Source organism: Homalodisca vitripennis, chromosome 5 (genome assembly GCF_021130785.1).
Source record: "Homalodisca vitripennis isolate AUS2020 chromosome 5, UT_GWSS_2.1, whole genome shotgun sequence".
NCBI lineage: Eukaryota > Metazoa > Arthropoda > Insecta > Hemiptera > Cicadellidae > Homalodisca > Homalodisca vitripennis.
The window spans coordinates 4630960-4658175 of NC_060211.1; the positions used below are offsets into that span (position 1 = coordinate 4630960).

General features: G+C 33.4%; 1 long non-coding RNA gene across 1 annotated transcript in view; it reads right to left on the reverse strand.

Moving 5' to 3' along the window:
• Window positions 1-27216, reverse strand: part of LOC124363792 — a 69429-nt gene that overhangs the window by 31556 nt on the left and 10657 nt on the right. The window contains exon 3 of the long non-coding RNA XR_006922555.1: window positions 14036-14202. This is a non-coding gene — a long non-coding RNA (uncharacterized LOC124363792). The remainder of the gene's footprint in view (window positions 1-14035; window positions 14203-27216) is intronic.

Genomic DNA, 27216 nt, shown 5'->3' on the forward strand with positions numbered 1-27216 from the left:
TTTGTTCCTGCTAACGAAATCAATTGCTGAACGGAACGTGTTCGATTAGACAGAACTACGGCTTTGACACACCTGCGACCGTCTTGCTGCAGAGACAAGCCAATTAGAGCCGAGCAGAGCGGAGCGGCACAGTGCAGGCAATCGTTCATTTACGCTCTTGCTAGAGTACAATAATTGCGTAAGGAAGTGGTATATACACTTACAAATGTTATAATTTAGCTTGGTTTCCTCTTCATAATACTGTTATTTTATTTACCGAAAGATATAAGGTGGTAATTAATAGTTATCAGCTGACTGTAGAGATATGATCTCGAATACCTTAAGAGGCCTTTGTGCTTTTTAGTTTTTCTCGAACATACGTTTTGAGTATATTTAAACACAAAGTAAAGAATTTATTGTAATTAATTATTGTAATAATCAACTGAAAAATCGAAAATATTTAACGTTGCTCTTGTGGGTGATCAATCAACGTGAGCCTGATCTTAAGGAATTGGGTTTTTATGATCTCAAATCTAACTAAGGTGTAGAGATCGTTTCTTGGTTTTAATATTTAAAATATTTAATAACAATTTTGGTACCTGTCCTTTAGTACAATTCCTGAAGGCAGGAAAAATGAAGATTTTTTTATTATTCCACAAAGAGTGTAAAAAAATTTTTTATTAAATCTTAAGTAGATTGCACAAAATAAATTTAATTTAAAAGTATGATCGTGTGCTGAATAACATTAAACCAGCGAATTTAGTAAGATTTTAAATTTATACACATAAACGAAACACTTATCTGTTGAATTCTTTAAACATTTATTAGAACGAAACGTTTATTTAGACAAATAAATATGTTTTATAAGGTGTTTCGTTATTCAGTGATGTTAGTTAAGATAAATAAAATCTACGTCTATCTGTATTTTAATCTTTTGTAGGAAAACGATCGATGAATTAAAGTCCAAATCAAGCAATGTATTAATTTTTACAAGGCGAAGTTAGGGTTAAGAAGCTCTCTCTAACACTTAACCGGGGACCAATGGCTTAGAGGTGACTTGCGACCCACCCACCAGGCCGGACAGGCGGGCTGCTTGCAAGGACAGGATCACTCAGCGGTCACCCATCCAAGCAGCAGCCACGCTCGACGGTGCTTGATTTGGTTATTTTCCGATAATCACCGTACTGCCACACGATGTAGACTTAATTATTGACAATTAAAACTAGACTTATAAAACCTTTTAATTAAATTGGGAATTTTTATTTCAAAACATGAATACAACACATTCTGGAGGAGGAAATTACAGCATATAAATGTGGAGTACATGTTCCAAAGTTCATAGTCTTTAAATGATAATTTTATTTAAATTATTAATTAGTTTTCAGAGAACGATTATGAACGAAATTAAACAGAAGCCAGACTTTGGATCAGCTTGGGGGGGCCTTCGCGTTCGCCCTACACAAATGAACATTTTCAATTTTGGTATGAAGGTAGTAGTAGAGTTTCAAATATACATTCAGCCCTGTAGTTTAACTTTTTCGTAAGTTGACGTGCGTACAAATAGACATTGACAAAGTTATTTTTGCTTGTATTGTATATAAATTACTAAACAATTTCATATTATTAGCTAACCTTCACTATACCGGTACTATGTTTGTTTACCAATTTGTTTCTTTAATTTTGGCGGTAGGGTAGGGCCAATATAACTAGTGCCACTATTTTTAGTCAGAAGTCATAACCCAAATGGACCTGTGTTGAATTTACCACATTCAATACTGATGTAGAGGTATATTTTCATAACAAATCTCAACCCTCTGATTTTTAAACCTCGTTCGAAAGTGTTTTGCTTTCAGATAGGCAGAAGTCAGATCAAATCACGACAATCAGTGCTAATCACGACATGCAGCTTGTGATCGTATAGTGCGTATTATAGTGTGTAATGAAATGTTTGCATTCGTGATAAGAAACATAGGTGTCAAACAGATAGTGCGTAGAGAAAAATTTGAACATACATGGCCAATTTTCTCAAACCTAAAGATTCTTCCACTGCGTCATTTATACATTTATAAAGTACTAAAAATCTTTTACATTAGAAGCACCTCATTTTCCGTGGCTCGCCAAACAACCTATAATTTAAGAAAATATCAAGTAGTGTTTGTGCCAAAGTCTCATTTAACAGTACATCAAAAGTTTTATACTAGTGTGGCACCACGTTTGTTTAATTTAATAACTCCGAAAATAAACCAACTTACAAAACTAAATGAGTTCTTGAAAAATCTAAAAATTCGGTTGTTTGAGCAACAAAATATAGACAACTGGTTAAATGTCACAATTTAAATGGGTGTAGAATTTGTGTAGAATTCTAGTGTAGATTTGTTGTGTAGATTTTATTATTATTATCTTTTTGTTTTTGTTTTTTTATTCCCTCTGTAATAATAGTTTATTTTGTTATTGTTGTACAGTTACTTTTTTGAAGGGATAAATTTAGTTGTGTAATTTAAAGCACAGAGTTATTAAACAGAGATTATTTTTTGAGTAAAATAATTTTTTTTTCCTAATACGAGTTGCGTGTCGCTGCTAGCCGATTTTTTTGTTTTAGTTAAGTGATGGAGATCCCAATACTGGTTTTACCTATGGGGTTCCTATTTTGTCTTGTCTTAAATACAGTTTTTTTTAAGTTATATTATCTTTTATTGAGACTGTTTTTGCATCTTAAAATGAATATGTAGTTACTTAATGTAAGAACATTTATTTTGATTTGTACTATGTAAATGTATGTATGTATTTTATTATGCATGAAGATGTATATGCAAAATGTATATTCTGTGTTTTTGACAAAATAAAGAATTATTATTATTATTATTATAGATAAAGGTGTTGTAAAATATGATGACCATCTGAAGGAGACAAATTTCAAGAATTTCAAAAAAAGGAGAAGCATTATTTTTAATAAATAAAATGTCAGATGTAAATTTTCCTGTGCCGGGGCTATGTATTTTCTGAAAGTCTTCACTACCAATTTTGACCTATTTACAATTCTTGCAGGCACGAATCTCGATTAAGCAATGTTGCTTACACTACAATATAACACTATTTTTAGCAACTCTTTACATACGTTGAGCTGAATCAAAACTTATGATGTGGAACGTTATATTAAAAAGAATTAAATATTTGATAAGAATACGAAGCGGTACAAATTGAGATAAAAAGTAACTGATAAAACGACTAAATTTATGGTGAATCAGAGACAATAAATGTTGTGAGTATCCAATCCAATAGTTATTAGTTATTTCATACAAATTTGCCTATTGCAATCGCTCTTTCCAAAGTCGCAATTTCCAAAAAAGTTTCAAATACGATGATCAGTTGAAAGTTTCCCTCTTACATTCGAATTTTTCTGGTTGAAAATGTTCCCCAACCATTACCCCCAGGATCTAAAACTACCATAATCCAAAATTTATACAAACACGATAGTGGCGTAACTTTTAAAATTTCAAGACTATATTTGGTAAAAAAACGTTACTTGCTTATATCTTTGATAGGTTCGTCAGCTAGTCTTAACCAATAAAGAATCAAGGTAACCTATTATCATTCAAGCAAAAGTTTAACTAAACTAATTCGCCCATAAACCTAAAATGATATATGCTTTAAATATGTTAATTAGAAACAGCTTTTATTCTTTTACTTTTTTCGATATCTGTTAAGTTTTTAAGATGTCGGCTATCCAAAATTTAGAAAAGGAATGGTTATAATAAGTCGTTATACATTACAGTGCAAATGCGTTTTAGAATTCTCGAGTTATTAAAAATAATGCTCGTTCTTTACATACTTGTTGACATCTCGTAAGATTTTTTATGACGAGCGTACAATATTTCAAATAGCATAAAAACATTGCGGGCACAACTGTGAACACAGTTAGGGTACTACCGTAATTCTTAATACATTCAGACTAGACGTGGTACTGACACATTATTTAAAAATATCTTGGTTGAGCTTGTTAGCCAGTCTTAACCAATGAAAACATTGCGGGCACAACTGTGAACACAATGACTACCGTAATTCTTAATACATTCTGACTAAACGTGGTACTGACACGTTATTTATAAATATCTTGGTTTGAGCTGGTTAGCCAGTCCTTAACCAATGAAACACCACATTGCGGGCACAACTGTGAACACAAATGACTACCGTAATTCATAATACATTCTGACTAGACGTGGTACTGACACATTATTTATAAATATCTTGGTCGAGCTTGTTAGCCAGTCTTAACCAATGAAACATTGCGGGCACAACTGTGAAACACAATGACTACCGTAATTCTTAATACATTCTGACTAGACGTGGTACTGACACATTATTTATAAATATCTCTTGGTCGAGCTTGTTAGCCAGTCTTAACCAATGAAACATTGCGGGCACAACTGTGAACACAATGACTACCGTAATTCTTAATACATTCTGACTAAACGTGGTACTGACACGTTATTTATAAATATCTTGGTTGAGCTTGTTAGCCATCCTTAACCAATGAAACATTGCGGGCACAACTGTGAACACAATGACTACCGTTAATTCTTAATACATTCTGACTAGACGTGGTACTGACACATTATTTATAAATATCTTGGTCCGAGCTTGTTAGCCAGTCTTAACCAATGAAACATTGGCGGGCACAACTGTGAACACCCCCCCCCCCCCCCCCCCAATGACTACCGTAATTCTTAATACATTCTGACTAAACGTGGTACTGACACATTATTTATAAATATCTTGGTCGAGCTTGTTAGCCAGTCTTAACCAATGAAACATTGCGGGGCACAACTGTGAACACAATGACTACCGTAATTCTTAATTACATTCTGACTAGCGTGGTACTGACACATTATTTATAAATATCTTGGGTTCGAGCTGTTAGCCAGTCTTAACCAATGAACACCAGTTGCGGGTACAACTGTGAACACACAATGACTACCGTAATTCTTTAATACATTCTGAACTAAACGTGGTACTGACACATTATTTATAAATATCTTGGTCGAGCTTGTTAGCCAGTCTTAACCAATGAAACATTGCGGGTACAACTGTGAACACAATGACTACCGTAAATTCTTAATACATTCTGACTAAACGTGGTACTGACACATTATTTATAAATATCTTGGTCGAGCTTGTTAGCAGTCTTAACCAAATGAAACATTGCGGGCACAACTGTGAACTCACTATGACTACCGTAATTCTTAATACATTCTGACTAGACGTGGTAACTGACACCATTATTTATAAATATCTTGGTCGAGCTTGTTAGCCAGTCTTAACCAATGAACATTGCGGGCACAACTGTGAACACAATGACTACCGTAAATTCTTAATACATTCTGACTAAACGTGGTACTGACACATTATTTATAAATATCTTGGTCGAGCTTGTTAGCCAGTCTTAACCAATGAAACATTGCGGGGCACAACTGTGAACACAATGACCTACCGTACTTTCTTAATACATTCTGACTAAACGTGGTACTGACACATTATTTATAAATATCTTGGTCGAGCTTGTTAGCCAGTCTTAACCAATGAAACATTGCGGGCACAACTGTGAACACAATGACTACCGTAATTCTTAATACATTCTGACTAAAAACGTGGTACTGACACATTATTTATAAATATCTTGGTCGAGCTTGTTAGCCAGTCTTAACCAATGAAACATTGCGGGCACAACTGTGTAACACAATGACTACCGTAATTCTTAATACATTCTGACTAGAACGTAGCGGGGTACTGACACATTATTTATAAATATCTTGGTCGAGCTTGTTAGCCAGTCTTAACCAATGAACCATTGCGGGCACAACTGTGAACACAATGACTTACCGTAATTCTTAATTACATTCAGACTAAACGTGGTTACTGACCACATTATTTATAAATATCTTAAAAAATATGGTTTAAGCTTGTTAGCCAGTCTTAACCAATGAAACATTGCGGGCACAACTGTGAACACAATGACTACCCGTAATTCTTAATACATTCTGACTAAACGTGGTACTGACACATTATTTATAAATATCTTGGTCGAGCTTGTTAGCCAGTCTTAACCAATGAAACATTGTGGGTACAACTGTGAACACAATGACTACCGTAATTCTTAATACATTCTGACTAGACGTGGTACTGACACATTATTTATAAATATTCTTGGTTGAGCCTGTTAGCCAGTCTTAACCAATGAAACATTGCGAGGGCACAACTGTGAACACAATGAACTACCGTAATTCTAATACATTCTGACTAAACGTGGTACTGACACATTATTTATAAATATCTTGGTCGAGCTTGTTAGCCAGTCTTAACCAATGAACCATTGCGGGCACAACTGTGAACACAATGACTACCGTAATTCTTAATATCATTTCAGACTAGACGTGGTACTGACACATTATTTATAAATATCTTGGTCGAGCTTGTTAGCCAGTTTAACCAATTGAAACATTGCGGGTACAACTGTGAACACAATGACTACCGTAATTCTTAATACATTCTGACTAGACGTGGTACTGACACATTATTATAAATATCTTGGTTGAGCTTGTTAGCCAGTCTTAACCAATGAAACATTGCGGGCACAACTGTGAACACAATGACTACCGTAATTCTTAATACATTCAGACTAAACGTGGTACTGACACATTATTTATAAATATCTTGGTTGAGCTTGTTAGCCAGTCTTAACTCTAATAAAACATTTCAAGATGGCGGTCCTTCACACGTGTGAAAAATTGTTCTCAGGTATTTCATATTATAAATCAAAATTGAAACTTTTCTTCAAATCTCCAATAAATTTCAAGCAAAATTAATTATTACTTATTTCTGGATAACATTTCAATATGATGCTCGTTTAAGTTATAGAAGTAAACAATTGAACTGTTATAAATGAATGTGTTTTAAAAAACATAATTTTGAATTAATTATAGATAAATGAAGCCTACATTTTTGCAAAGAAATGTATATAGTTATAACAATTTTATCGTGTAAGGTTTCAATATTGTGGATTTTATAAATGATTCAACATAAAAAATTATATTTAAGGACGGAGGGGATAATTAAATCCCAATCATATAATGAAATTAATCGTGAATTGTAAAGTATTTAATCAAAGTTGTATTTATTTAAAATTAAAATATTAATAAAACAACAAAAATAAATTCTTCTGATGTATAGATGCGTAGGGCCGTGGTACGATAATATTAAAACATATTTATTGCATTAACAAGTTTACAGATGAGCAACCACAGATGTGATGTGATAAAACTATTACATTGATAGTTCCAAAAGCAATAATTAATTATCGAATTCCGTGGTGGAGCAATTAATTAAATTTTGACGATCGTATTTGTTTTGTGATTTAATGTAATATTTGTTCACACTAATAGATTACAGTGATTACGGGAATATGTTGTGATTTACTGTAATGTGGATTAGGCTTAAAGTTATGTAAAGGGTTTAGCAGTAACCCAGCCATCACAAATATTTATAAATATCTTGTGGAGTGATTGAAACATATGTATTGATACGTAATAAAAAAAAATATAAGACACTGCAATTATAACTCTCATTTTAATCTTGATATTACATACATATATATGTAAACAAGAAGAAAGTATAAGAAAGGGTCTACGGATAAAGGATGATACCCATTCCTTGAGAAATTACATGATTTAATTTACCTATACTTTGACATATATTTTCGCATATATTTTCTTCCATACATATATATAATAAATACATTTTAAATTAACTATGTAGCAAATGCTACAACAAGGCTTAGATGAATCGTCGTACTTCCTACAAAATACTGAATAACCTGCAAACTTCCTACATCGTAAAGCACCAGAATTGATATTGTAACATGAAAAATAAAATATTTATTGATATCCTCAGATTTACTTTTCTGCATCCCAATGTACCAAGATTGGAATATTCTGGCCTATAAGGAAAATTTCATCGAACATACTTATAAGGATCACATTTAATAAAAATATCTCTTAGTCCAGTAAATATTCAGCGGAGTCATTCCTTTTTTTCATAAAGTACCATGTGCCTTAAATCTTCTGACCTCCGTAAGAAATTTTATTGAGAATCCTTATAAGGATCATATTTTTTAAAATATCTCTTAGTCCAGTAAATATTCAGCGGAGCCATTCCTTTTTTCATAAAGTACCATATGCCTTAAATCTTCTGACCTCCGTAAGAAATTTTATTGATAACCATTATAAGGATCATGACATTTCTTAAAATATTCTTTAGTTCGGTAAGTATTTTAAGGATGCATTCTATTTTTTCCTATATAGCATAAGACTTAAATCTTCTGACCTCAAAGAAATATCATAGAGCATCCTTATACGGATCCAAAATTATGCCAACTATCCTTGAGGTCAGTGAATATCCATAGAATGAAAGAATCTGAAGAAGAAGAAGAATGTCTGGAAACTTCTAACTTCCGACAGGATAATAATAGAGCATCGATATACTGATTCCATTATTTCCTTAAATACCCCTAAGATCAATATATTTAGGATGAATCCCCATTTCAGCATCTCAGAATATAGACATCTGGTTCCAAAATTTACAATCGAGCATTCCTACACGAATTCCAGGATTTATAGCACAAAGCTTGTGAACTTATTGTCACGAAACAGGAACACAGTCGAGTATATTTTCACGGATCCCAAAATATCCATAAGGTCAGCGATTTCTCTAGAAGGAATCTCCAACTTTTTATCTCAAAGCACAAGGCCTGTACTTAAAAACAAAGTTAAATGAAATTGCATTCAGTAATCTATGATATTTAACTACCTATTATTAATTCATACACACTTTTAACATCTCTTAAAATTTTTTAATTCATTTCTATTGGTAACTATGTACATTTCTGTGACAATGGGCCCATCATCAGGTACTGTTGGTTAGAGGAAATACAAACGTACATATAATACGATTAACAAAAGAACCTTTGTGAATCAATTTTATACTTAACTCCTGTGTAAATCGTTTTATTTATTTTTCTATTTATTTAAATAATAACTATATAGTTGAACACCTTTGATATTTTATTATATTTTAATTGTGGCACTTCTCAAACGTTGCATTAGGTTACTTTATTTGCATATGTAAACAATTTTACAAATATTTCCAATGTATGTATATGTGTGGTCTGTATTATTTAAATTACATGCATATTTTGAATTTGACGATGTTTTCAATATTTGTTGTTGTTGAATGGTTCTCATGTTGAAGGATAAGCCTTCCAATATATTTGTTTTGATATTGCTTGCATTCAAATTTTTATATAGCCTTAAACTTAAATTTTTAATTAGACGAGATTTGGGATTTTTAGTTTTTTTAATCTCGAATTTAAGAAGTTTTAAATGATAGTTGAGATCCTTGGTTTAATAAACATTTGGATTTATGTGGCAATAGACTCTGTGTGTATTTAATATCAACTTGTTCTTTATTTAATTGTTCTTATTTCTTGTAGTTCTTCGGTAATATATCGATCATACTGTTTTTTACCAATTATTGTTGGTGCTGGATTTGACGATTTCCAGTTGTTTATTATAATATTCAGTTTTAATAGAAATTTTATAAAATCTGTTAATTTATTATGCAAGTGTAATATCACCTCAGTTGAATAAGTTTTTTATGGGTTTGGAGACTGGTGTAAGTAGACTAGACAGGGCCTTAAATTTTAACCTCAGGTCTATATTACGAGAAAAAAATGTTGAAAGGTGAGAAAATGTTTTCCCCAAAGATTTACAAACGTACTGTTATTTACAACGTATGCAATGTGTATAAAGGCTATTTTAACCCTGGGTGCTATTTTTAATTCATCCAACTGCTTTCTTTTACATATAACGTAGCTATGGTAGGAAGGGTTGATTCAATTGAAATTTGTGATTAGCTCCAGTTCACATTCCTTTTATTGCAGCGTCTGCTATCTGACGCTGTCTCAGAGTTGACTCCTGGAATCTGGAGTCATGTTCTTCTGAAAATATCCAAATAAAGTCGACGACGAAGAAGCTCAAAACGAAAAGTTTAATCGTTTTGACATCAGTGACACCTATAAATAGGTGAAGTGGTATACAATTACTTTTTGTAATGTAAAGGTAAAGGGTATACTATTTGCCAGGTGAAATTAGGGTAAGAAACCCGTTACAACTTAACCTAAAAAGTGTCTAACGGCTTAAAGATGACCCGAATCACCACCAATGCAATGGCCGGACAGGAGGCTGGCTGTAACGATAAGATTGCTCAGCGGTCACCCATCCAAGAATCAACCCCTGTTCTCCGTCCGTCACTTGGATTTGTTGGATAAGTGAATTAACGTCATAAGCTAAGTATTATTCGTTGTGGGATTCGAATTAAACGAGTAATTTAATATTAAGTTAAAAGTTAATGATTATGTTTGTTTATATTAGAGTACTAATGAATATTATATATATATATATATATATATATATATATATATATATATATATATATATTTTAAACCTGTCATTTTATATGTATACCCTATACAAAAGTATACCCCATTGTCATTATAATTTGCTTTATACTAAGGTAGAGTCACTTTAGTCCTGATAAAATAGTTGGTATTGTGTGACAAATATAACGAATTAAATAGAAAGCAGATCATGTTTGAAAAGAATATCTGTACTTTTTATCACTCCCTTGTCTATTTACTGCATAGCCTAAATAAGTATAATATTCGGTGTATAGTAGCAGGTGCATTGCTACCTCCAACAGGTTTTCTGCCGTTGCTCTACAGATCTCAGTGGTGACAAATCACATCGAGATTAGCTCATACTGTTTTATAGTGAGTAACGAGCTACAGAGAGATGAAAGATGACTGCGCTGAAAGGAAGTGTAGCAGGAGGGAAATGTATTGGCACTAATTTATTCCATCAAAATGAATGGAAGCCGTCGTTAGACAGGGCTGCGCGGACGGGCCTCGGTCGTTGAGGAACTTCTCCTGCTACGTCGATAATTGTTCGCACAAAGACAGCTCTTGAAATAATTCCTTCCATAAATTACTCCGTGTTGAAGTTTCCACCATTAGTCAAAAGATGGAGCAAGGTGGGAACGTCATCTGAAGAAAATTACTTCCCACCCCCTGCTTTTAATAAATGACTTTGAAAGGCAATTAGACTTTCTTAGGCTGTTCTCGCTCCGCCCTCCTCGTCTTTTATCACCGGTCCCGCAGAACCCCTCGTTCTTTGAGGCAAAAACACATTCGTCTGTCTGTGTGCATTGACGGCAGCCAACAAACAACTTGTCACTTCTTGCACAGGGGTTGGCAGGCATTTCATTAACAATAAAAACATACGTTCATACAACGTTTTATAATATCAAATAACCTTACAACAGTGCAATTATTTTAAACATTTTATTTTAACTAAAAATAAAGCACATAATGATATAACTTTGTTGCACATTTGTATAGAAACATATATTTAAACATAATTAAATACTTTGCAGGTCGACAACAGTTACGCAACCTACTATATTGAGGATTGTGATATTAAATACAATAAGTTACTTATAAAATCCATTACCCATTCTTCGATTAATTAATGACTAATTTTAAATTTAAATGTAAATTCAATTTGCAGATCTGAGGAATGAGAGTTGGTAAAGCCCTTAGAGTGAGTGGAAAAATTTCATTTCTGTTTGTATATCTGACCGTCTGTCTATTTGACTCTGTGTATATCATCTTTCCGTCCGTCCATGTGACTCTAATATATATATATATATATTATATATATATATAATTTATATATATAAATTAAGTTTATATATATATATATCTGTTTGTCTGCCTCTCTGTAAATACATCTGTCCGTCTGACTCTCTGAATATTTATCCGTCTGTTTGTCCATCTGTCTATCAGCATATTCATCTGTTTGTCAGCGTATATGTTTATTTATCTATCCGCACGTTACCTCAATAACGAACTGACCTAAAGACTTGAGAAAATCCTTTAAAAATTATGTAAACGCACATTGTGTACATTTATTTAAACTTAGCTTCTCTTTCTTGATTGAAACCATAAATATCGTTGATATTAATGAACATTGAAAATCAAAGCCCACTATCAAAACTAAAGTTTGACACTGCTCTATAAATCGGGAAAACTTTAAAGGTTTTTCACGTTTTAGGTGAAAGGAGTGATACACTTACCGTAGAGATCAATCTTTAAGTCCCAATTACTACAATAACAACAAGGTAGGAGTACTCCACAGCACGTGTCGTGTAACAGACTCTGCTGAGGTTGCATGCAAAATTTCAAGTCAATTCCACATTTCATTAGAGTAAATGTGTTACTATGTCATTTGAACCATATGACGTTCAAATGTCATATGGTTCTACTCAGTTTGTTTACAGATTTATTTAATCGCTGTAATCACGATTACCGTAAGACCAATGTTCGCTAACGCTCAGCCAAGTTCCCATGAAGTAAGACACAACTATCATCGTACTCTATGTTGATAATAATTAAATTAATATTTATTTAACTTCTCAATTGTAAAGGTTTGTTTATTTTAGAGATATCATGCGGAGAGAAAAAGAAATTACAATTTTCTGATCCTCGATTGATAAGCTTCGCTAACTCCCAGCCAATAATTCTTTTCTGTGTAGCCACTACAATCAGATTAATCCCCTATTTTTAAGAAACTCATACTCCTTCAACGATTTCAAAGAAACACATGAAAAATACTACACATGTTTCCAAGAGAATACTTACCTATATTTAATTTCAATGAACCCACCTTAGTGTGAAATCGAAGTCCTTAAAGGCAATTTTAGGGAGTAACTAAATAAACTATAATAGCTACGAATACATCTTAAAAATACATTTTCTAAACTTAACTTGTTATCCTACGCTGTTGCTTTAAAATTATGTGCTAATCTTGCAAGCACAAGTTCCTATGTGGCACTGCCCCAAAATTTTAGAATATCTGAGCGCGTCTTGCAGACTAATGACATGAACAACATTATTTATTGACGGTATAGTTAAAACGTAGCTTCTGTTTTTAAATACACTTTGCATTTTTTGTTACTTCTTCATTTCTTTCATAAAAAATTTGCTATTCAACACATTTTTTCTATTACTTTATACAGTATAAAGCGAAATTAATATTAAAAAGTTTATTGACGTAATAAGATCGTGTATACATTCAGTCAATAACTGTTCTTGTCATTGAAGGATACGTGTGCTTATCGTTTTTATACAGTTAGGCAATTCTATCGTACATAATTGTTGTAATCATTCATTGTTCTTAACACATATTTGCTTTTTGTCTTTAAGAATAAATATTGTAATATTCAAATATTTGTATAAAAGAGAAAGAACAAATATCAGGTTTTTAACATTCAAAAATCTATATTATAATACATGTTTATTTAAACTCTTTCAGTTTTAGTATTTCAAACCAAGGTTATGAGTTATGCTTTTTATTTCCAACGTAATTGGAGAATTGCACTTTGGAAAGAAAGAGATAATGGATTGTATCGAAATTATTCATTCTTGTTTGCTCTACCTAAGTTCCAAAAATAATTTTACTGCAAAAGTGTTTCATCCAGTGAAATAAGCAATACGGGTATAACGTGAAATATCTACATTGTAAAATAAAACAATTAATACTGTCAGTTAACTGAGCTCTCAGGACATCCTTGAACTTCAACACCTACAAGTTGTTGTATTTTAATATGGAAGATCCACTTAATAATGTAAATAATAACTAATAGTGAATCAACCCCTGTTATTAAGATCTAGATTTAAGCTGGATTAAATGTTTACGATTTAAATTATTAAGGCCAATTGTACTAAATACAGGATCAGGGGTTGTGTCTATCGTGAGTAATGTATTACTGCACTTAAAAAGATGAATATCTACTTGAGAAGATAAACTGAGGGCAGTGCCGTTGATAGCCAATCATCCTAATATATGTGGGAGGATGATGCTGGCGTTGGAAGAAAGACAATACTTACGTGTACTAATAGTGGTAGGAACAATGGTAGGCGAGGGAGTCGCCGGGCACCGCTCAGCACCATGCTGAGTAACGCCGCCTCCGCTGATTCAATGGCCGTGAACATGGCGTCCGCTCCCGCCAACCTCACCCGCCATCACCCCTGCACTGCTGGTTCCGGTCTGCTTCCTATATAACAACCCTATTAACTCCCAGAACGTATATATTTTTAATAGTAAATCTGTTGGAATCATCTACATAAGTTTCAAAACAGTTTCATGCGTAGGAACCACAAGTAGAATGACCTTGACGTGAACAAGTTGTTTTATTTAGTAACATTACCATTGATTAATAAAGGTTAACGCAATCAAGCCAATGAAACTTCTGCTGCAAACCTAAATATGTTAGATTTGGTGAAGTAAATTTTTTGTGAACACAAAATCATACTCGTATATCAAGGAAGTAATTTATTTTGTGACTAAAACTCTATTGAGACATTGGAAGCTACATATAATTAACTAAACCGCACAATACCAACCACAACTGTTAGCTCAATTTAAAATTAAAAGAAATTGCGACCAAGATTTATGGGGGGAAAATGTATTGAAATATCATACGTAATTAAATTGATATAGCATGTGATAAAAGAAGTTGAAATTATCTTAGCTTATTATTATCTAGCCAATAAGGCATTATATTATATTATTTGAATGTTAAAATTAATATCTTTAATTTATATAGCGATGAATTGCTTAATTTATGACTTCTAGTTTAAGATAATTATGACACTAGACTTCATAAGCATTTTGTATTACTATTGATGTACATTTATGGTATAAAGATTATTCACTCTCTTTCACACATTCCCAAAGTGAGTAAAGCTATTCTTAATTATGCCAATTTCAGAGCGGTTATAAAAAATTTAAATTTAAAATGAAAAGTGGATATAAAGAATTTATATCATAAAATAAGTAGTTTAATTTAGGCTGTGACTATATAGTACTTTGTCTGTCTATATTTAATAAATAAAGATCAAACTTCAATATTGATGTAATATGCTATGTACTTGCACCCTTAGGTTCCCCGTGGTAGCAAATTATATGGCAGTGTTATAATATTTTGGGAAAGTTTTCTTATAACACTATTGTTTTTACGGTGTGGCATTATTGTATACAATCACACGAATAAAATATAATAATAATTTTAGATTGTTTGATGCTAGTTAGTAAAGTAATGCATGGAAATGTTAAAAGAACTTCAAAGAATTACCTCATTAAATTATTGGTGCCCATACATATATAAGTATAGCCTTCGTGTGGCACTATACCTATATAAGTATTGTCCACGTGTGGCACTATACGCATATAAGTATTGCCCACGTGTGGCACTATACCTATATAAGTATAGCCCTCGTGTGGTACTATACGTATAAGTATAGCCCACGTGTGGCACTATACCTATATAAGTATAGCCCTCGTGTGGTACTATACGTATAAGTATAGCCCACGTGTGGCACTATACCTATATAAGTATAGCCCTCGTGTGGTACTATACGTATAAGTATAGCCCACGTGTGGCACTATACCTATATAAGTATAGCCCTCGTGTGGTACTATACGTATAAGTATAGCCCACGTGTGGCACTATACCTATATAAGTATAGCCCTCGTGTGGTACTATACGTATAAGTATAGCCCACGTGTGGCACTATACCTATATAAGTATAGCCCTCGTGTGGTACTATACGTATAAGTATAGCCCACGTGTGGCACTATACGTATATAAGTATTGCCCACGTGAGGCACTATACGTATATAAGCCACACCTCTTGTTGAAACAGGCTTAGATAAAGTTGAATGTATAAACTCAAGTCTATACCTTGAAAAACTTGAAATGTCCTGTGTTGCCAACAATATGTGATTTTTACAACCTCAGGTCGTGAAGAGAACTTGTGCCAGCGTACTGAGTGATTCCCAGCCTCACCCCAGTGGCAGAGAGTGGCATGCAACATGGTCAAACTCGATGTGTCCTATACTATAATGTAGTATATTCAAGTTTATATCAGTGGAAAGACATACATTCAGAAATAACATTTTACCAATTTCTCGAGGTGATAGGCTTCGCTAATGCTCAGACAATGAAATCTGACTAAAACTTAAAACTATACCCCCGAATTTTATTGCAATTAGTGTTGTCATACTACTTAGTTACGTTTACAATTTGCCATAAAAGTTAGAAAAATACCTCTAAAATTTATCTACCGTTAAATAATCTTATCGCCTTAGTGGGAAGAGGTAAATGGTGTACCAGTTTAAATATTAACGATTTATTCTCAAAGGATGTGTATATCATGGGAAAAGTGTTCGAGATAAAAACCGTTAATATAACAAAAAGGTTTAGGAAATGCTGTAAGCATTCCAGAACACCTGTTTATTCTCTAGGTTTATAAATAACAATGTTGTACCTTTCTTTTAAGATTCAATGGTTGCCATATTAAAACTGAATGCAAACGTACTAAGCTGCCCAGATATTCATAAGATACATTTTTCTAACAAGTTTCAATTTTAATTGTTTGGTTCATTATGGAACGGTTATCGTTTTCACAAGCCGCGTTATATAGAATTCATATAACTTTAGGAAACAGTAAATAAAAAAATTACTTGCTTCTCCGGGAATCGAACTCTTGCCTTTTATACTAATTTAATGAATATATACATGTATAAACTTATGAATGGGGGATGTTTTGTGTTCTAGGGGCCATGTAAAAATGTACTATCTACCAGACAGCGATATTTGCGATCGTAGGTGGTTCACACGTGTGAATTTTATATTCGTCCGCAAGCGGCGGATGTCCAGAACCGACACACAAAGCCAAAACTGGTTCCGAGTTGTTTGTGTGTCAGAGTCGACATGTGAGCGAGAGGCCATTTCCACCTACACAGTGCCTCCTATATACTCGTAGCGGCGTGACAGCCACTGATCTAATTTTGATAACGGATTAAATTGTTGTATGGACAATACTGTATCTGCGACTGGCTGGACGTTCGCTGAGTGACGGTCTGCGATGGACAGCCATTGTCACCCGGTCTGGCACCGACAAGTAAAAATACGTCACCCGTCTCTCCGATTGTTCACCGTCATTATACTTGCCAAGAAGCGTTGTTTTGTTTTATTGTTATCAAGCACTGAATAGATAAAGGACTTAATACACAAGTAGATAATACGGCTATTATTTATTTTGTTCATCGTCAGTGATAAAAAATTAAAACAATTTGTTTTTGATAAACTTAACAGTTTATTATCTGACTGTTTGCATCGCACTCAGTGTACATTAACGTAGGTCTTTTATGTTTGGTATTCTACCTAGAGTTTTTTAAACTTAATGTTTGTCTGAATGTTTTAGCTAGAGCTCCCGACCACAGCTTAGGCTACAGTCTTGAAATAAATTGATCGTCCGACATGCTACTTTTTGTGTAGGTCAAAATCCCCCATCCCCCAGGGGGCTATCGGATGGGTCGAAATATAAAACTATAATCCATAATAAGCCAGCCACATAAATAATATTAGTCACCGTTAGACAAGTAGATGAAGAGACTGAAATTCTAACTAAGAAAACATTATCAGAGAAAAATTATAATTTGATATTTTTAACACTTTTGATACCCTTCCATTTCATCCTCTACCAAAACTAGCGCTGCCGCCGCACCGATACGTTGTTTATATTTAATTTCTTAACGAAATGTTTCTATTGATTTTGAGAAAAACTGGTGTATAATGCAAATTTATCAATGAAAATGCATATAGCAACTGAATGATTGCGGAAATAAGAACAAAACAAAAAACGTTTTATTCCTAAACTCATTATTATAACTATAGTGCAATAACAATCCCAAACCCTCCAAACATCGCGTCTTAATGTACAGGTATGTCTGTCTCTCAGAGTAATTTATTGAGAATGGTTTTGTAATCCTATGCCCACTTGAATCAATCGATATTATGAATAACTTGAACTAGACAAATAATGAAGCGAGTTAGGACGAATTAGCCTTTATCATACTTGACTCGGGTAGTAAATGCGGAGAAAATTATAAATTAACTAACAACGTGCCAATTATGTTGACTGACGGAACGGTGGATTTATAAGTATCTTCAGAAGGTGGAGACAAGGTTCTACATTGAAAGGGAACACTGCAGTTGGGACGGAACTGCCGTTTCTCGAGACAGAGGGGTGAAAGGAACCAAGTTTTACAAAGTTCCTGATTGACTTCACGGGGAGACGATACCGGAAATTATGTATCGAAACAAGAGAAAGCAGGAAGTGTAGCCCTTAATGAGAATCTGCAGTGAAAAGCGGATATAAGGTTGTCGTGAACATAGAAGACGTCGTCGGCACAACGCTGGAATATTCGTTCTGCTAAAATTTCCAAAATTAGCATTAGCACTTTTTATTATAGTAAAACATCGGCAACGCAAAAGTGGAAGAATGTTATTGAAACTGTGTTCAGAACTTTCCAAATACTAATACGAATAAAGAGTATAACTTAAACTATCATTTAATTGAATTACGTGATACAAAACTATTTTTCTAAATAACCTAAATACGTAATATAGCATCCTTTAAGAAGTTCAATTCAAACAATCCTACATTTTTGCTGAGAAAATAAATTTCAAACCGTTGAAAAATATAGCTTTTAATAGATATTTGTTTTCTTTTACATCATACACCAATATTTCATTTCATCAGTCCTGTGATATATTTCTTGATTTGTGAAATTTGTTTTTTATCCACTATTTATTTTGCAAGAAACAATTTTAAAAAGTTCTATATATAAAATTTGGTTTGGTTATTCCAAAAAGCAACAAACGGCAATAGCTATACAATCCAGTCTTAATTTAAAATGCTATATCCTATTAACGACGATGACACAAGGCTTTTTAACAAAGGAGATTTCCTTACATGTATGTTAGTCCAGTGTAAGTGAGATTGGGGTCATTAGATCGGTAGGCTACGTGTGTCTAACGTTTTGTTTGAATGTTTGTAATACTGTATCATTTTAAACTGTTCTTCTAACCGTGTCTTCCAGTTTCATTTAGTATCGACAAAGTAAATGTACGCTACACAACCTGTCGTTCAATTTAAAATTTCAAGTCTAGGGGTCAGTTATCACATGATATCGAGTTTTCGTGAGGACAGACAAATAGAACTGAATTTCTCCAGATCCACGAGTATTATGCCTTTTAATTGTTTGCTCACGTTATATTTTTTTTATGAACTTCCACGATCCCAATTCCTTGTATGTAAAGATCTCAGCTAATTACGCTTTAAGGATAATTGCAAGTAATTGCAATGTGGAGATACTAAACTTATATACATCTCTCTATAGAGTGTCATAAAACTATATGGTCTATACTTGTGTGTCTCTGTATCTCGGTGTAATCTTTAAATTACGTATCTTAATTCTGAACGAGAATGTTGCTAAGGTAACATTTAAGAAATTTATAAATTTTAAATTTATATAATTTTTCTTATCTTATAGTACGATCGACGTTTGTTTGGTTGCTTAACTTAATTTTAACTATTCAAAACTATGTTTCATTCTCTCCTAGAGGAATTATTTTAACCATTTTAAAATATTTTTAATGGGTAAAGTTGTGATCAAGTTTAGGTTAAAAATGGAAGAACAGAACATTATGTCACAAAGTACGAGCTATGGTTTATGAAACATGTTTGTAAATAAAATATAACTTAAGAGGCACTTAAAAACATATCGTTCCCTTCAGATATGTTTTTACAAAATTCAGATTTTCTTGAGGTTGATTTCAGACAGACAAAATACTATTTTGAATGACTTGAACTCCGCTTGGATGTTTTCATTTTCCTATTTAAAAAAAATATAATTAAAATGGTTGAGTACGAAATAAAATTCCTAAGTTTTTAAGCAGTGTAAATCAACTTTATTATATATATATATATATATATATATATATATATATATATATATAAATAACACTTAATATAATAATATACTTCCACTCAAAATACTATTTCACTACAGTTAGTAATAAAATATTCTGAATTTGATTAAATGCTACCTAAACACTTTATAAATTTTGAGTAACATATCATAATCTAAACTAGGTTAGTAAAATTCAAATAAAAGTAAGTTATGTACTTGATATGGTATTTATGTCATGGCAAATTACGTTCACCACTCACGTGGAAATAAATAAACAAGATACAATATAGTCATTGGCCACCAGGACCAACCGCATTTAGTCTTCAAATTAAATAGATTTTTTAAAGCAGAACTTGTCTTACTAATATCTGAATGAATAATGTCTGACTATATGTCTTGTTTATCTGAATTCTCTGTATTTTTTTCATATTGTTTTGTACATATTATGTTGTTTTTCATCTAGTTCGTCCATATGAAACTGTTCTTGATATTTTTTGTTAAACATATATAATTAGCTAGACGGAGATACAGATAAAGACGGGTTGAGGGGCTTTCAGATAACACAATAATGTAAGTATTTAAGTCAACTGTTGAGAGTCACAAGAAGCATTCTGCGATCAGGTCAGGACAAAAGGCAAGAATTGTGAAATGGCAGAGTCCGTCAAGATGGCTCGCAAAGTTATAATCAGGTTAGCCTTTGTACGTAGAATCATTCGTCTAATTGTTTTAGTAATCTTCTTCCTCGCCGGGAACCTCGTTATAAAACCCTGGAGAGTGGGAGAGAGTGCCACGTCGACTCTAAAGTCAAACGCTACCACCCTTGATGGATCAATTAAAACTTGATGTTGTTCTTACAATTTAAACTTTCGTGGAAGCAGCAGCTGCGCCATTTTGTTTGCAAGCCTGAAGCAGCTTTGCATATGTTTAAAATGTCTGCCTTTGAATAACTTGAGGAGCTTAGCGGTGGAATAACAGGGCAACTCTTCTTCCCCTCCAACAGCCCCGCCGAGGCGGGAAAAGACGACGGTTTTCACTATTCGGCAACCGTGTGTAGTAATGTACAAGTTCTCGTCATATCACGCGCTATTGTCTCTTCTCTCTAATAAACTTTATTACAGCAGCCGTGCGACAATGGGGAACTACATTAGTTTGTACCAACTTTCAAGTGCATTTACCACTTCTCAATTTCTCCATTATTGCCTACTCAAAAACTGCGGTATTGTTCTCTCAGTTCTCCGCCTGCTAATTACGCTGAGCACAACTCCGCCACTTACGCACCCCGCCATTACGCCATTATCATCCGTTCGTGCAATTATCGCCAGGGAAGCGACACTCACAAACTTACGGCTCTTGGAAAGTTTCAGGGCTTCTGGCCCATCACTTTATTCGGACTTTCGATATGATACACAACAAAGTGTAAATTGCAACTTACAACCGTTAGAGGGATAAATTTTGGTTTTAACATTATAAAGTTGGGGAACATAATGCCGACTTCTCTTCTATGCCCGGAGTAACGTTATATTAAACCGATGATCGTCTCTGTAACCGATAACGAAGTGTCGATTCAGTATTTAAATATATCCGTAATTATTAAATGTCCATATAGTTTGTGGGGAGGAAAAGTATATTTACAGACTAATATAATATGCATTATATTAGGAAACTATAGGAAAACGACTCTGAGTTTCACCCTCATAGGAAGGGAATTTAACCCCAAACAATTTTACTGCCCCTTTTGTGCCTCAAACATTATACGTGAAGTATATTTTTAAAGACCTAATTAAAACACAGCCATACTATTTGTAGTTTTACTTATGAAGCGTAATCTTTGTTCATATTCATGTTATAAATTACAGAAAGGTTTTTGAATATTTCTGAATAACCAATACAAATATCGAAACTAAAAATCGTTTGGAAGTGTAAAATTAGATTATAAGTATGAGTAAAATAAAGTTTGGAAACCTATAAGAATATGCGTAAAAATGTTTGAAATGTTTGCATTGGACTTACAGGTTATAGGTAAAAACAAAGATGGCCACTAATGAACACAGCCCCTAAGACGCATATTTTATGAATGTTGGAGAAGTTATGTAAATAATGAAGATCAAAAGTGAAGAAAAGTCTCGTTTTGCCAGGTGTAGTTAGGCCATTTTTGTTAGGCCCTCTCTAACAAAAAAGTATATTGTATGTTAAATTTTATTGTCAGGGAGAACGAATTTAAATCTTTATTATTTATTGATTTATTTATTAATTTTTTTATGAATTTCATAAAAAACTTCGTACGACAACAGGGATACTATGGAGAATAAAGTATGTTTTAAAGATCTTAGTGATTATTAAAATATGGATGTCACGAGTCAGCAACGAGTTCAGCAAAATTTAAATGTTTAAAGTCATCTCGATTTTATAAATCTCTATATTCAAATAATTTAAGAAGAAACATTTTTACCTGAGCCACTGTCGTTTATCTGCAGAATTTGCACGATAATATCGATATCGATAGTCCACACTGTATCTAAACATAGGAAAAAAGGAGTATTGAAATTTAGTTAAAGGATGATTTTTTATTTTTACTACTCTAAGATTTCTTAACAATTGAATGTACTGATTTAGTTATTTTATTTGGCATTAGTTACTTGGCCATTGTGTTAAATGCATGATGCACCTAAATTCCTCCAATGGTGTAACCAATGTTATTGAGGTTTGTAAATCATGCCTAGGACCCCTTCCAATTTCCTATTCATCATTCCGTATTTCGGCAACAAATAACCTTCAATGGTTACTGGACGTGAAATAGGTTTTATAGAGATTTTTGAATGTATATATATTATATATAATATATATATACGAATTTACGCCTACTTCAATTGACTCTTCCTTGAAATGGCTTTAATAAAATAAACCAATTGTGACAAGGTCCTTCTATTTTCCAAAACAAGTGACGTCACGGCATAGTATAAATTTTGCCTTTCCAATATTTATCCTTCTTTAGTCCTCAAGAGTGTTACTAGATAGAAAAAATAAGTAAACAATATTTACACGGTACGGTTATTAAAATTAACAGGCTCTTCAATTAATAACATTTGTTTGCTGTAATGCAACTTTATAGACCAAGATTGTTTTTTCGCAAGTTTTGAGATCAGTTCGGCTTTCGAAATAGGAATAAGCCTGACTGTTAACCAAGAACAGAAATGTGGAAGTAGTAGTTACATCATGATTTTGCACCAATGCTGATTATTTTTACTTTTGATAAAGACGATCCAGTGTTTTATGTACAACATCGAAATGTATAACCCATCTGTATACAGTAGGCTAATCTGATAACAAATGCTTACTAATAAATTTTATGAAGAAAAAATCGTCGAGAAGCTCACTATGTTTCTATTGAGAAATGTTTACTCATTATATTAGATCAACAAAATGTAGTGCAACTGACAAGTTTGAGGCAGTAAGTTGTACAGTTTACCGGCGCGAGCTGATCTCGATGTCGTGCTGACCCGCGCCATCGGCCAAGACAGCTCTCGTGCCCTACCCCTGTTAATACTGGGGGCGGCACGCCATCGCTGCATGCCTTATTACATTTATCCGCCTTTAATTTAACGTTTTCACCGTGTGCCACAACTTCGTCTTACATATTTCCTCGAAACTTCCAACGGTACTAATTAATTTTAAACTTGTCCGACTCCTAAAATATGAAATACTAAACCGGCTAATGAGGGGTTGCTACGGGAAGGGGTAAATTATTAAGGGATCATCTTTCTTACTTCCCTCCGTGAAACCACCCTTTCTTCCCCCGCTCTTTTTGTCCGCACCGAGTCTTCTCTCTCCCGGACTCGCGAATTCCTTCATAACTCACAAGGGAACTCTGAACCGCTTTAATCTCGGGATTATAAAATAGATTAGCCGGGGGAAACGAGGGTAAGGTATTTATGGAGGCAGTAAAATGAATGAGCACCGAGCAGTGTATATATCCTTACAATCTGTATATTGCTGGTTCCTGAGTAATCTTGAATGGTAATAGAGGAGCTGGGTTAAGTGTTTAATATCATTAGCCGTAGTAACGCTTGTTAGACTGAGTATAGTCGAGCTTAATAAAGCTATTGAAGGAAACATGACCTGTGGCTACACCGCGGATGTGCAACAACATTCGATGTTTAAGAACATAGTTGTTATTTATTCTCGTGTTATGGTAATTACTATCCACAACACTTTATTTTAAGCACTAGGAGAACATGCAATTCCGTTATGAAAACAAAATGTGTTTCGAATAAAATACAGACTTTAATAGGCTTAGAAACATAATATCACTTACAGTTAGGAACTACTACATTAACTACTACTTCAAAGGCTTACCCAGCCTTAGTATTTATTAATTTAAAAAATGTAATATGGCAAAATACAAGTCATTAAGAAAAAGATGCAACATGAATATAAAGAGAAATTATAAATGGAATCGTTTATGAGGTGAACTGCATGTGATGTTTATTGAGTGAAACAAATAATGAGCAAGAATAAAATAATTTGGCAAGCACGTAATTAACTCAATTTTACACGTGGTAGCTAAAGTTATAAAGTAAGAATACCACGAATAAATACTTAACTAAAATCTTTACTCATTAAAAAAATATAGTGATATTATGTAACGTTTGTGGAAGTTGGCACTGACAAATAACTGCTTCGGACACGGTAACACACCCCTCGTATAGACGTCTTATCACACTTGTCACAGTTTGTATATAACGTTTATATAAGCTTGTGTGTGGATGGAAGGATTCAACAAATACATGAATTAAATAAACAGTGAAACGAATCCTATAGGTAAACCTTGATAAGGTTACAACGGACCTTTTATAACATTCATGGAATTTTGGTCGGGGTAAATATCCTAAATACTTAATTTTCAAAATATTTGAGAACACTGTTTTAAAGACTGGTGTGAGTTTGAGGCAAATTGTCCTATAAAAGAAGTATAGCAGGTCATAAAGCTCCAAAACCCAGATATTCCTTGTCATTACAGACCGCTGCTACCTGGTAAGACCAGAAATTCGCGTAACATAGTTTTTATGATCTGACAGATTTTGAAATTTGAATTTTCGTGCTGAAAACCCCGGTGTGAAAATCCAGAAGCAAAGGCTCTCTTCTCAAATGGGATTTATGCGGAGTTTCCTTCAATATTCAGCCTTACAATGATTCAACAGCATAAATAAAACAAAAAAATAAAAATATTTAATATAATTTTTTTATCCAGTCAGTCTACTCATTGTATGAAGTTCAGCCAAATTTCACGGTTAGACATGCACCATGATTGAACTCATTTTTGTCTATGTACAAATGAAGTTTAAACACAACTTAAAGTTTACAGATGAAATATTTCTAGAGTTATCTTCTACATCAAACATTCACATTTTTGTTTATTTCGTTCATATTAGGAAGGTATCGCAAAAATGACTTTCCACTCTATTTATTCTGTATGCTTGAATAAAAACGTTACACGTTGATATCACGATTGACTGTACTGAATTTGTTAACAAATTTGTATACTCTGCTATTTGATAGATTCCATCATAGTTACCCTTTAGAACAGTGCAAAGGTTCGCCAATGCTCAGCAAAATCCCATGGAGTGACGTGCACCATCATTGAAGTCTAGAGGTGGTTAATTTTCGAGATATCGTGTAGACAGACGGACAGAAAGTAAATTATCCATGCGCTTAGTGATGAGTGATAAGTTTCCGATTTAGGCAGTTTCGAGACCCAGATCCTGAATTAGTAGGAATCTTTTTGGGAATTAGTGATTAATTACTGTTTTATAGAGTTTAAAATAAGTATAAAATTACAATCTATAGAACATATTTCTCATTTAACCACATATCTATTAGGTGAAAAATTAAATCACACTCGCTCCGATAAGCGCAGAATATGACGTAATCACTCATAATAGTTCCATTAAGTCATGCTGTTGTGATTGGAGCCAAAAACATAAAACTAATTGGCTTCATTCGTCTCCGGGTGGAGGGCATCAGGCGATAACGTGTTAAGCGATCACATGTGTATTCAATAAGTCCTATTTTCGCGCGGCCAAACAATTCACGGTGCATGCAAATCGTTCTGCTGGTTTTAAATGAGTTTTGGCGTAAGTTATTGTGATCTGACAGGACGCGGTGGAATCTGCGATGGCAATCTGGCCGGACGAATCGTTAAAATCATCCATTTTGTGATATCCGAACCTATTATTGCGCACATTAAATGACCGAACGTCATAACGGCCTGCAATCGTCAACGATCAACGCGACCATCGTTGCACACAAAATTACCACTCTTGGCTCTGTAAAATACGTGACCAATGTGGCAAAAACAGACGTTGTCAGCAATATGACGAACGAGATGGTCATAAAATAAGCCTTTATTTTATTAGTTACTGCTAGAATGTGATACAATGGCATTTTTATATATATTTTATTGTCAATATCTTTTAAAGTACCGTTTAAAACTACAAAATGGATTGTGTACTGAACTTTTTTGGAATCATAAAAATATTTTAGCCCCAAAGCAAATTAATTTCCTGCAACTACTTGATCTAATGCTTATTCATAATTTTAACTTAGAAATAGTGGCACATACTCGTTAATCTGATTCCAAGTCAAATTCCACGCAGGGAGTACGCAGGTTCGTTGCCGACTCCGGATATGACAGGCGGATACAGTTTAAAACTGCTATATATAGGAACCGGTCTCAAAGTCTCAAACTCACGTCAGAAAGTTACATTTTACTGCATCGATGCTAACGAAATTTTTTTTAAACACACAGTAATCAGCTAATACGAACTGTTTACAATATATATTAAAATTAGAAAACACGTATGAATAAAAGTTATAAAAATTTTAACAATGCATTAGTATTGAGGCAATAAAATCTTTTTTATAAAGTGAAACTTGAGACCTATTGTATTTGAGACGAGTTTCCATGTATAGCAGTTTTTATCTGTAGCCCGCACCGCATATGGCAGCCTGTACATAACAGGCGTTTTATCGCAGATTTTGTAAATTAAGATTCGAGGAAATAAAAATCTTTTCTCTAATTACATTTTTATCTTCTGTTACATTAAAAATTTTAACTGCCACAAATTCAGGAATATTATTCATATTATTTGCAAAAATTGTAGATGAGCCCTAGTAGAGTTAAAAAAAACATAAAGATATAAAGAAATACGGTACATGTACAGACCATTCATTGATGCGTTTTCAATCA